The sequence below is a fragment of the Cryptomeria japonica genome, chromosome 10 (genome assembly GCF_030272615.1).
Source record: "Cryptomeria japonica chromosome 10, Sugi_1.0, whole genome shotgun sequence".
Lineage (NCBI taxonomy): Eukaryota > Viridiplantae > Streptophyta > Pinopsida > Cupressales > Cupressaceae > Cryptomeria > Cryptomeria japonica.
Window position 1 is genome coordinate 691229767 of NC_081414.1, and position 13081 is coordinate 691242847.

The window sequence follows — 13081 nt, forward strand, 5'->3', positions numbered from 1 at the left end:
CAGAGTCCTTGCACAATCAATAAGAGTTTTGTTTCTTCTTTCAACAACCCCATTCTGCTGAGGTGTTCTAGGTGCAGACATTTGTCTCATAATTCCCTATTCCTCGCAGTAATTCATGAACTCTTAAGAGGTGAACTCTCCTCCTCTATCTGATCTCAAACACTTCAGATTCTTACTCATTCCTATTTCTACTTGAGCCTTAAATACTTTAAACATGTGAAAGGCTTCATATTTTTCCTTCAAGAAGACAACCCATATCATTCTTGAGAAGTCATCCACAAACAACATAAAATACTGATCTCCATAGAAACTCTTGGTTTCGATGGGACTGCACAGGTTTGTATGAGCTAAGTCCAGCACATTTTTAGATGAAAAATATTTGTTGCTGAAACTTGACCCATTCAACTTTCCTAGTTGACACTCTTTGCAAATAGCATTTTCAGGTTTTACTATTTTAGGCATACCTCCGACAGACTTTGTCTTACTTACTTTTGTTATGCTATCAAAGTTAAAATGACAAAGTCTTTTGTGCCACAACCAAGTGTCTTCTACCTTATACATTAGACAACCACCTATGGTAGTGGCTAGGTGAAACAGATTGCCTCTTGATTGTTTACCGGTAGCAATCAGACTTCCTGATTTATCATTTATTTAACATATTCTTTCATTGTATTCTAATTGGTAACCCTTGTTGTTAAGTTGTGCAACACTTAACAAACTATATTTTATCCCTTCTACCCAATAGACATCATCACAATTTGTTTTATCATTCAAGGCTATAGATCCCTTACCTTTTACTACACAAGGAGCATCATTTCTGAATCTCACAGTTCCTCCATTGTAATCCTCCATTCTGAGGAATTTGTTTTTGTCACCGGTCATGTGGTGAGTGAAACCACTATCAATCACCCATTCTCCACACTAATTGATACTAGAAATCAGTGCCATATCTCCTTCCTTTATTCTATCCTCCTTGACTACCACTAATGTAATTCCATCTCCATCAGATCCTTTTGATTCTTCATCAGTGACTCCTTCTTCTACAAGATAAGATTTCTTCTTGCTCGTGTCCTTGTAGCTTCTAAAATTATACTTCTTATCTCTATCATTGTCAGGACATCTTGAAGCAATATGACCTATCTTATTACAAGAGAAGAACTTTAGGGGTAATTTACCTTTATACTTTCCTTTTCCTCTTGGCAATTTTCTTGCCAATAGAGCTTCAATTTCATCTTGCTCATGTTCCTTAGATAACAGGTTGTCACTTTCATGTGAATGACCGGTTCTTGTAGTAGAACTACTTTCGGTTTCTTTCCTTCTCCTTGTTAGTGCATGCATCATGGAGGCTTTGAAAGAAGCATCAATCTTTGGTATGCTATTGTCATAATTGCTCAGTTCAAAAGCAGTCAACTTACCAATCAGTGAGTCAAGAGATACATTAACTATTCCCAAGGATCTAAGTTCCTAGATAGCAGAGACCCTTATGGCATATTGTGGTAGCAAGGTTCTCAGGATTTTTCTAACCTCATCATCCTCCTCAAGCTTCCCTCCAACACTTTTAATGGAGTTTACTACATCCTTTAATCTCTTGCTATATTGCTCTATGTTTTCTCCTTCCTGCATCCTCATCTCATCATATTTTCCTCTCAGGCTATCTACTTTAGATTTTTAAACATGAGGATCTCCCCCATAGACTATCTTCAGCTTATTCCATATATGAAAAGTTGTTTTCAAATCTTGAACCTCAACAAATTCATTATTAGAAAGAGTACTAACAATCAAATCCATAGTAGTAGTATTATCTTGGCTTTCCTTGATCTGATCTGGAGTGAGAGTCCCTAAAGGTTGAATATACTCTGTGATTACATGATTCCAGTAATGTTCTCCTAGGGATCTTAGATAAAGTTTCATTCTTCTGCACCATAATGTGTAATTCTCCTTAGAGAACTTAGAACCCTCCTTTCACATCATCTTGGATCTTTCCTTAAGCTGATTAAGATTCTTCTTATTCTAAGGACTTGATTCTTTGATACCAATTGTTAGTCCCAACCAATGCTGAGAGAGGAGGGGTGAATCAACATTTGATCAATTTTTCACAATTAAAATTTGTAACTCTAATATGTATTTATTTAATATTAATCAATATACTTAATCACTGAAGTAGAATATACATGCATGAAAAGTTGATAGTGACAACAAGATTTATCTCGTGAAAACCCAAATGGGAGAAAACCATGGTGTGAGTAGGAACTCACAAAATTTGTACTCTTTTGGAGTACACCCGATGAGGAGCCATCCTTGTTCGGATATTACAAAGACACTTGTTAGGTGCCACCCAGTTAAGGAATTTTGTTTAAGGTCAATTAGTGCCTTTACCTTATTAAAGGTAGCCTGATTAAAGGACTTAAGAACATCAATTAAGATGTCACCTGATTAAGGGATTTTACAAAAGGGACCTATTAAAGTCCAACCGGTTAAGGGATTTAAGTTGCAATGGTTAGAAAGCAATAAATGGATGATCTATTGACTTAGCTACTGATAGCTTGATTAGATCATAAAAAGAATCACACTCTACCCACACCAGTTGTGCCTACTCTGCACAACACTGATTTTCTTCTTCGGCTCTGCAATCTACTGATCCTTTGACCTTCGACTCTGTACTTTTCCAGTCCTTTGACCTTTGGCTCTATACTCTATCAGTTCTCTATTGCTCAGCTCTACACTCAGCCGGTCTACCTCAAACACCCTCTACTCTTCTAAATCCTTTTAGCACTTTCTCTCACTCTTCTCTTCTCTTTGGATTGCCTTCTGCAATATCTTCTTTTTGTAAATTTTACGATCAAGTCTTTCTCAATGAACTCAAAAATACTTTATAAATTTTATGCCGACACCTTTAGGTGTTCCCTCAATCAAAGCAATCACATATTTTGAAAGATTTCAAATTCAAAAATCTCCCACTCTTTCTCTGCACGCCCTGCAACAATTCTGCCATTGTCCAACTAATTCTACCACCACATCTCCTAAAAATACTAACTTCTGGGTTGAGTTCAGTCATTAAGTTGAGAACCAGAAAATTCACAGATAATCATGGCTTGATTGCATGATAACTGAAGTTGATCTCATGAACTTGTGATTTGGCATAGACACAAACTCACCAACTCACCTTTTTCCACCACTCTGAGATTTATGGTGATCACCTATCATATTTTTGTCATACCAATGTACCGGTAAGTCAATGCGCTCCTTAATACTAGTTCATCCTTTAATTGCCGGTTTTTGGTGCTATCATCAAGTCTCTTTCTATGTTTGCTAATGAGGTTTTGGTTTGTATACAACCTCCACCCTTCTTGCCTAATTCACCTTTTGTGACTTCATCATCACCAGACTAGCCTCAACACCGATCTTCTTGAGTGACAAAGGGGTTAGCTTAATCTGTCTTCCCTTGAGCTGATTGAACTTTGGCCGTTTGTCTCTTATGTTGTTTTCATATTTTTACAAGTGTTCACCTTCGCTTGCTAAAATACACCACTCTACCAGTACCACTTCACCAAAGTGTTAGACATTAATGACAAATATTAGTGCATATACCGGTTCTCGGGATTGACCAATTTTGTCAATGCCAACATTGTTATGGTCATAGCATTTCATAAAACATATGTGAGTACATTCAAGAAGCAAAGCATCATCGTTAGTCATTGTAGATCTGAGGTATACCTTTCCATTATTTATTTCAAGTAGTTGTAATATTTTATTCAAGGTTGATTCCAAACTAGGGTTTGACCTAGGAAAACCCTATTCCCAACCCCTTTTCTCTTCTTTCTATGTGTAGGAAACATGTATGTAGTTGTACTATTAAGATTAAGCTTTATTCATAGAGATGAATCATCCCCCTTTGGCATGCAAAAATTTTAGAGGATTGATATGATGCGCCATGGTCCCAACACTTTTTGGGAAATTTCAAGGAGCAAGTCCGATTAAGCTTACATTACTTGGATCCAAGTGGGTGCAAAAATCCCACATTCATAGCTCACTGTTTTCATGCTTTTACCTCCATGTTTTTAGTATTTTACCTAATTTCAAAACTTCAACTTATCAAAGAGGACGACACATTTAATCGAAGCATTCAGTCTTCATTTGATTTATGACTAGATCTAGTGAATTCCTCATCCTCTTTTAAATGTAAAGTCGCTAAGTGAAAAATATAGCGGCTTCCATTCCTTGGGTGAAAACCCTAGTTCCACATTACATTTAGGTGAACCTGACTCCTTACACCTTCAATTCTGATTTTTGTTCTTAGATCTGAGTGTTTATGCAGGTTAAAATTCAAATTTTCATTTACAAGTTTGATTTCCATGAAAATTTCAAAGGTTTAGAGGTTAAATTCATTAAAACCCTAATTTTCAAATTCAAAATTGAACTTGTATTTTTATTAATTTAAAATAATTATTTTAGATCTGAGTGCTTTTCATATTTCACAATTCAAAATTTTAAAATTAAGTGGTTTATTTTAATTTAAAATTAAGCTTGTGATTGGTTTAAATTATGAATTAATTATTTAAGATTGGTGGTAATTCAAATTCAAATTTTAAATCCTAGATCTCATTGCAAATTAACTTTCAAAACTAAGTAGTTCACTAAAAGGACCCTAATTTTTAAATTAATCTTGTGCATTTCCCAATTTTGCATTAATTTTCAAAATTTCAATCTTAGTGTTAGACACAATGCACCACTGAGAGGGGGGTGAATCAGTGGTTCTCAAAGTTTTCCCTTTGACTATCCTACGTGAGCATATCGGTTAATAGATTTGACTCAATGCAGACTTATCGGTTAGTGGGGAGACTAATCATAAATGCATTCACACATAAAGGGCCATCACATAACACCAGCATATACAAGGAAAACCCAAGATGGGAAAAACATTGATGTGAAATGTTGTTGGAGACTACTGCTCCAATCCAGAATCACAATGAATCTCTAAATACAATATTTAGGGAACCAACCTGTTGAACAATATATTTGAAATTAAAAATCTTCCCAAAGGCATGAAAGCTAAAAGATCATCGGCCAAAAATATCATGTCGAGCATCTCAAAATGAGTTTCACCGAAAGAATAGTTTCATCGAAATAAAACATAAAGTGTAAAACACTAAGTTAAGATGTCTTCGGCAAAATATCTCTTTCGGTAAATGAAGGAAGCCACTCATCGATATTCCAGTTTCATCAAAAAGTGAAGGGCCAACAAAAGGTGAAGTCGAGGAAATAAAATTACTGAGGAAACTTAAAAAACATTCATCGAAAAACAAATCTTATCGATAACAATATGTCGATAAAACAGAGGGATTTCATCGATAAAAGAAGGACATCGAAGAAAAAAGGATTTCCGAGGGCTCGAGTAAACTTTCACCGAAGTATAAAACTCATCGAAATATGATTTGGATGAGATTCATGAATAACTCATCGAAAAAGATTTCATTGAGGAGAGGATGATTTCGAGGAGACTAGAAGATGGTTTTTCGACAAGGGCCATTCACTGATGAGGTGATATCGAGGAAAATGAACTTTTGATGAAAGATTAAAGCATTCAAACGAAGACAAGGGTTTCATCGAAAACTCGATTCACAATCATTTTAGCTGAACAGTACTTCCCGCGAAGGAATTAAAAGCTCAAGTTGAGGATGTCACATCTGCAATTAAGTTTAAACATTTGAGTAGCCATTGTAAACATAGAGACATTAACTATTGTACAAGTTTCCCACACAATTACAGCTGAATTGATCGAATTTTCATTAGAACCAGATTGTTGCCGAAATACAGAAAGTTACAAGGAGCTAGCTAAGATTCGTAAACAACAGTCAGAATAGCTCGACAATTCTCCAAGTAAGTGTGATACCTCACATTGATTGAAATTATGGAACCCTCTTCTTCTTCTAAAAAGAGTAGGAAAGGAAAGGAATTGAACCCTGAAGAGAAACCCAAACGACAGAAAAAGGAGGGTAGAACTTTAGCTCAGGATCTGCTAGACTACTGCCTGACATCCAGTGTGAGGTCCAAAAAAATCAAAAGTGAAGAGGAAGGGTTGGAAGATAGATTTGAACATCTAGGAGACATATGGACTAAAATCAGAGGACATGAGTTGTTCTTATTTGGTTACAAGAGAAGGGATGCTCCTGAGCCCATGAGTAACCTGTGGAAGAAGAATTTAGGGAAATTGGCAGTTCCGAATGTATTTGTGGATGTCGAATTAATGAAAGCCCTAGTAGATTGCTATGATCCAAAAACCAAAACTATATGTGACTACTGAGGGAATCCTATGGTGGTAATTAACAAACAGACCATTGATATGGTGTTTGATCTAGACTGGGATGTAGAAGAGAAAATTGACATACAAAAACTATCGCAAGAGTTCTTCAATTTAGAGGACATCTATAGGACATGGAGACTACCCATTCACCAGCCAAAAGTGGGAAAGTCCTTAGTTCCTTTTAGTAAAGATGACAAGGTGCCTTTTGATGTCAACCAATTCCATCCATATTTCAAGTATACATACTATGTTGTAGCCCAAGTATTAGGCTTAGAGGCTCATCCTCTCATGGATATTGGGGTTATGGTTCTATGTGTTGATCTACAATCAAAAGACCCTAGGCCATTTGACTACGCCACTAATGTTGCAGGAGCCCTAAATCATGGGTTGGAAAAGTTAAAAGGAGACCTTCTAAATGTTCATTTCTCATTGTATTCCTTATTAATGCACATTATTCTTTATTGTGGACAAGAATTCAATTTTTGGTCAGACGATTTTAGCATCAGAGCTTATGATAAAAATGGTTTGAAGAAACCAGTCCAGTTGTGGGTTTTTGCATGGGATCAAAGATTTATAAACAACCAGTATTGGCACTTTAAGGAATATTTTGTAAAACCACTCAGTGCAGCCTTTGGACAACATAGAAATTATGCTTTGTCTCCTGAAATCAAAAGATTCCTCAGGCCAAAAGACTTCTCTCCAGAGTCTCAGATTGATCACAACTTTGGTGATTGGTATTGCCACCATAATTATATATAAATAAAGGTTTTCGGGTATGAAGGAAAGCCATGCATGCTTCCAATTACAGTGCCAAACAGGGTGGCTAGTCTAGAGATCGTAAGACAACTATCTACTGTCAGTGCCAAACATCTCATAGATTTTGGTAAACAATCTATTGTGCCAGGGTTACTAGTGTTTTCTGATTTCATTGTTAAAAGTTCTAAAAGTTATCATTTACTACAAAATAAATTAGATTATTATGGCATGACTCTGGGTGATCCTAGAGAGAACTTTGATCCTGAGGGATATATAAAAGCTGCAAGGGCATCACAGAAGCTAAAAATTGGAATACATGTGGCTCAAATGCCAGACGATTTAATCAGGAATCTTGAAAGGGAAGAGGCCAAGGTTTTGAGAGAAAGAAGCGAGATGACTTGGGAAGCTTTCAAGTGGAAAAGAGCAAGGGGGATGGTGGATGGAGACCTACTTGGAAACCTCCAAGATCCTTTGGAGATAGCCAAAAAACTACTTCAGCATGAGGTAGAGATTATGCATAGAGTACCCCCACAGTTCCCCCATTTTGTCAACACTGGAAAGGATAGTAAGCCATTGGCTCACATGTCACCAAAATCAACTCCTAGTAGCATCCCTGCTAACTCCCCTAGAGAAGATTATCCACCTGGTTTTGAAGCAGAGGTAGATGTGGAAACTGGTGAATTTAATATTAGGGATATAGTTGATATAAGGATAACAGAGCATGAAGACTTTGTTGCGGATGACGGATTCGCTTCCTCAGGAGAATTCCTTTCATTCTTATACCAGTATAAGGTGGCTCATGTGACATGAAGTATGGCAGGGAGATCAGAAGAAGAGCGGATGAGAAGGTTGCAAGATGAGATAGATGCTCTCATGAAAGATATGACCCCTGAGAAGGGGAGGAAAATATTAAAGGAGGCTGGTGTTATCATCTTTTTAAGTTGGGATATAAATTCAGCACTTCTGTTTGATGGATTCTTGAAGAAGCAAGACCTAAATCAACATGTATTGCCTCAAGAGATAGATAAATTGTTCATAGGCTCAGGATATGATCCTGATCAAAAAGCTCTCTTACAATGGGCACTGTATCCGAGAGGAAAAAGACCAGTTATTGTGGATGTTGAAGAAACCTTTGGACACCTTATGATCCATCAGGTAGGAAAGACTGACCCTAGGGTCACTGCAAAATTAAACTTCGATGTAGCCAAATTAAATTTGGATCAGACAGAGTTTTTGGTCAAGGAAAACATTACCTACAAGGGTTTATATGAAAGAACTAAAGGGGAGAATCAGAGGCTACAAGCAAGGATATTGCAATTTGAGACAGGAACTCCTTTAAATGAATATGTTGCATATCCCATAGGACGAAGCTTGGATGATGTCTCTGATGTTCTATATTGGAAATATCAAGTAGGAAAGGCTACCAAACAAGTGAGTAATATTCAACAGAAGATGGATAAATTGGTTAATGATATCATCGAACATAGGTTCAACACCATGCTCATACACGTTGAACATTATTGGAGGGTATACACTGGAACCATAAAAGCATTAAGAGAGCATGAAAGGTTAATGGCACGATTGCATGAAGTGATAAGCAATGTTGATATGATGACCCTAGAGGAGAAAATAGAAGGGACTTTGTATATGGAGAATCATGTTAAATACGAAGATGCGCTAAAAAGAGATCTTCAAGAATTGGATGATGGGAGCCCTATTGGAATGCCCTCGATTTATAAAGAGGGAGAATTAATATCTATGGAGGAATGGCGGAATGAACTTATAAGCATCAAGGATCGGGCTCTGTCAAGATTGGATCGAAGCAAAGACATGGCCCCTACCATCAACCAGATGATATTCGAATACCTTTCACAGGGAGAAGAATTAAAGAAACAGAGCATCAAGATCAAGACTTTTAAAGAAGATGATTACATTCATCATTTAGGGATTCTTAATCTCTTTTTACTTAAGTTTGTTAGGAATGTTGAAATTGACAATTAGTGTTTCGAAAGGACACGTCTTTTCATAGATAGATTTTGCTCTCATATATATATGAGAAAGGTTTCTTGTAATATAATCAATATAACATCATAGGAAGAAGACAGTGATATGTGACAGCTTGTAAGTTTCCTATTATACAAATTTTGACAGATACATAATATAATTAGTCGTCTTTTCTTTGCATATGTGCTATGGATTATTTCATTCGTTGTTGGCAATTGCTTGTGATATTATCTAAAGGAGATAAGGTTATTCATATTCTTTGAGTGAAATTTATGTTGTATGTTATAAGGTAGAAATAAAAGTTCTGCTTGTGAATTATAATTGTTCTTTGCAGTGCTTACTTGGGTGGTCCCTTAAAGGTAGGGTTAAATCCATTCAAGTAGCTTATGATATAGGCATTCAATTGATCCCATAAGAAATAGTAACTAACAGATCCATAAAAGGGGTGGGTTTAAAAACTGTCTCACAAGTTCACACAATAAGTCCTAAGGAAATATAAAGACTCTGTAGCCCAGAAAGCAAAGAAGGCACTGGCCATTTATAAATTACAACTTATCACCATATTCATCATATTTTATTTTAAAACAATAGGAGTAATTGAGTAGGAAGCATAGAGTAAGTTGGCAATAGTGTATACATATAAAATTCTAAGCACAAAGATCAAATAGCTTCTACAACAACAATCTTGAACTCATCTGCTATATCTCTGTCCTAGAAACTTATGCCATCCTAAGATAGGAGGAATCCAGATTGAGACACTGAATCTGCTATAAAAAGCATTAGTTGAAGGAACAACTAGTGAGTAGGTATACCCGCCTAGGTCCTATAGAGCCTAAAGTGAGAGAGTTAGTAACCAAATAAGTTCACTCTATAAGTTGGCCAAGTCAATTGGAGGGTTTGATCATAGGAGTTGGCATTTCCTTAGAACCTATCCAATCTGTTGATTTGAGACCCAACAGATTGGCGACTCTGCTGGGGAAGAATTATTAAAACTCTTCTATGGAAGAACCCATATTAAAAAAAAAAAAAAAAAAAAAAAAAGAAACTTTCCTCTCAAGGAGAGAGGTGGCGGCTCTGAATCAAGGGAGAGGAATATCTATGGATGGAAGGAGATCAGTCACAAAAGGACAACCTTTATCCCGGTTAGATTTCTCTCAACTAAAGAGTAAAGATAAAAAAGAATCCATGAATGAATTCATGAGAGGAAGGTACCATTAGTATAAATATGAAAACAACCAACATTCACCTTTAAAAGAACAAGATAAAGCGTCTACTTCAAGCCCAGTGAATGAGGATTTGGTTGCAGCATATAGAGCCCAAAAGGGCCAATATCAAATTCCCCCTAGTTTTGAATATCACGAAGCACGATCTAGACAGAACACATCAACTTCATCGGGATCAAGTATGGCAAATCCTGCAGATAGATTTGCAAATTTAACTAAAAAGATGATGGAGGCAGCTGCTGAAATGAGAGATTCTGGAAGGACTCAGGAATGTTTGGAGTTATGTGCTAAATTAGGCATAAATGTTGGTGAGGATGACTTTAATCAAGATGTAAACAATTACAGAAAAAAATATGCTCAGACAAATCAGGGAGTGAGTAAAACAAAGAGTGATGATTTTAAAGCTTATGAGAACCCCTTGTTCAGTAACAAAAGGAATGATCATGTGCAATCGAGTGCACCACCAGTCTTGCAAAATTTACATAATAACTTTGCTGCTCATAACCAGTTTCCGCCTCAAGGTCAATTTTATAACCAATGTCCACCCCTTGATCAATTTCAATATCAATACCAAAATCAATACCCTTTTCCTTATCAAAATCAAATGCCCTTATATGATAACATGAACCAAAACTTTAGGAATCCTCATGGGGGACATGGGCTAATGAATATGGAATGAATGAGGCAGTTTGATTTCTCAGGAATGATGGTATACCCATATCCTATCCCGAATGAAATCAGGACTGCAATACCAAGATTCACTGGAAGTAATGCAATTACAGGGGAAGCTCATTGTAAGGCCTTTGATGCAGTAATAGAGGATTTTGGTTTACCACATTAAGATGTTAAGATCAGGTTATTTATGCAGTCATTAACAGAAGATGCAAGAGATTGGTTTAGGGCATTGCCTGATGCATCCATTAGAAGTCTTGCAGAATTCAAAAGCTTATTCCTTGAACAGTATGGAGACCATAACAGCCCTGAATTTGCTTTGCATGAGATCATTAGCATCAAGAAGGAGCAAAATGAATCAATTGTAGATTTTAACAAAAGATTTAACAGGGTTCTAAACAAAATTCCCAATAGGATGAAGCCAGTACCTGAGGTAAGAATTTTATATTACATCAATGCTTATGATAGTAAAACAAACTATGAGTTGAGAACTAGAAATCCTAGAGACCTCCGGGATGTTATGAAAGCTGCCATTGTTATAGAAAATAACAGGAAGGCCGCTGGTAAAGTGGGAAAGAGGGAAGATGCAAGGTTGTACAATCCTAAAGCACCCAAAGCTAACAAGGATGAGGATAAGCTTGACAAAGTTTTGAATGCTCTAAAAGATCTATCTGTGAGGGTAAACAAAATAGAGAAGCAACAATATTATCGTCCTGAAAGGCCCAGGTTGCATGACATGCCCTATAACACTACATGGAAAGATGGAAAACCAGTAGACAGGAACCACAAAGATAACCAAATCCCAAATCCCTTGAAAAGAATAGTAAACTACGCTCAAGATGATGACATGTGGTGTTATGCTTGCAATATGCCACATGCTCCTTCTTTGTGTGTTGTAGCAAGAGGATTGCAGGAGGAAGAGAATGGCTATGAGGAGCATATGGGCGACCTGACTGTTAACATGATATCCTTTGTAGAAGAAGGAGGATCAAATTCCATGAACATTGATCAGTGCTCTATGTTACCCATAATCACCAACATAGGTGAAGGTATTAAGCTCAGAATCCCCACTAAAGAAGAAAAAAGAAGAATTACAGCTTCTACTGTTGCACAAGCAAAAAGGACTTACGATTTGAGGAATAGAATGGTGAATCGAGAGCAAGGTAAACCTGCTAGTTTTTTTATAAAAGAAACTGATGAGACACCCAAGCAAACAAGTAAAGCAGCTAAGACTAAGGAAGTTGTACCAAAGAATAATAAAAGGGGTCTTGATGTTCAAAAGGAAGAAATAGCAAAATTTCCTTTAGCACAACACTCTACTTCATTTGATATTTCAAGTGCATTAACACAATTAAAAGTTTCTGTTCCATTGATGGAAATAATGAAGTTTCCTGAATACAGAGAGAAGACTCTGGAGATGATTTCAGGTATCCAAAAAGAAAAAGTAAATGAACAGAAACAAGAGGTTCCAAAAGGTGACAATAATGAACAAATGGCCCTAGTTATATATTTAGGGTCCACCATAACCAAAAACCCAACACCAGTAGACCCATTTTATCTCACTTTGGTGGTAAACAATAAGAAAGTGAAGAATTGTATGATTGACTCAGGAGCAGCCATAAATGTTATGCCTGTTGGAGTGATGAAAGAGCTTGGATTGGAAGTTGATACTACCTTTGGGAAGTGTTATGCCATGGACAACAGGTTGTTCCTAGTGGTTGGTATCATGAAGGATGTAGAATTCAAATTGGTAGCTTGTCCAGAAGCATCATACAAAACAGATATTACAGTGGTGGATGTCCCTCCAAACTATGGGATGTTGCTATCTAGGCAATGGTCGAACATGATTGGTGGGTATGTGTAGTTAGATTTATCATATGATATGATTCCAATCAATGGACAGGAGGTAAAAATTGATAGGGAACCTCGGTCTACATATATCATAGAAGATATGGAAGAATCAACAAATCAAATATGCTTTTTGCAAACTGATATGGACAATTTCCAAGTGCAGTTGACAAAACCTAAGGTTGATGAGTGGATCCCCATTGAATCATGTCTAGCTGGAAAGGATGATCAAGTGTGGAAAATGTTCTTTGATGGGTCTTGTAGCAAGGAAGGGAGT